Raw genomic sequence first — 779 nt, forward strand, 5'->3', positions numbered from 1 at the left:
AATACTAAAGTCATACAGTAATCTCCTTTCTTTTTATAGTCTAAACTTACCATTTAAAAATTGTTTCATTTGAATTAATAAGATCATAGTAGATTGTACAAAATCAGTTAATAAATGATATATATTTCCATTAAATAAATAAAGTACGATATAATTGTAATAAGACTACACAATCAACTAATTAATTTCACTTAATTAGATTAAATTTTATGATCATAATATATAGACTAAAGTTCCTTAAATTTAATGTTGTAAATTTCAAAAGATATTTATGGCTAAAGTAGTAGTCAATGTTCGTTGTTTTTTTTAATCAATTTATGTATATCAATTACGAAACTTTGCATATATTCTTTATTAAAATAATTGCCAATATTAACTAATTTTTACCGCAATTTAATCTAATTAGTTTGATAACAATACAATTATTATTAATATTATACATTTGTTAACCATAATTTGTCCTAATTTTATAGCTTAATTATATTTAATTAATCTACAATTACATAAAGGACTCAAATATGGAAACAATTGATATTAATTTCCTTTGTAATTTCAAAAATTTAATCCCATGAATTTCTCATATTCTTATAGTTTGATTATATCAAATTGATATTAATTAACTTTATGATTTTGGGAAGAATTTTTAAAAGGTAATGATTATTTTTTTCCTAATTGCTGATTTATTTCTCAAAAATTTCTTATAAATTTATAATTTGATTATAGTTAATTGATTATTTAATTATAAAGATAATTAAATAATCAATTAACTATAATCAAAT

Source organism: Capsicum annuum, chromosome 11 (assembly GCF_002878395.1).
Source record: "Capsicum annuum cultivar UCD-10X-F1 chromosome 11, UCD10Xv1.1, whole genome shotgun sequence".
Classification (NCBI taxonomy): domain Eukaryota; kingdom Viridiplantae; phylum Streptophyta; class Magnoliopsida; order Solanales; family Solanaceae; genus Capsicum; species Capsicum annuum.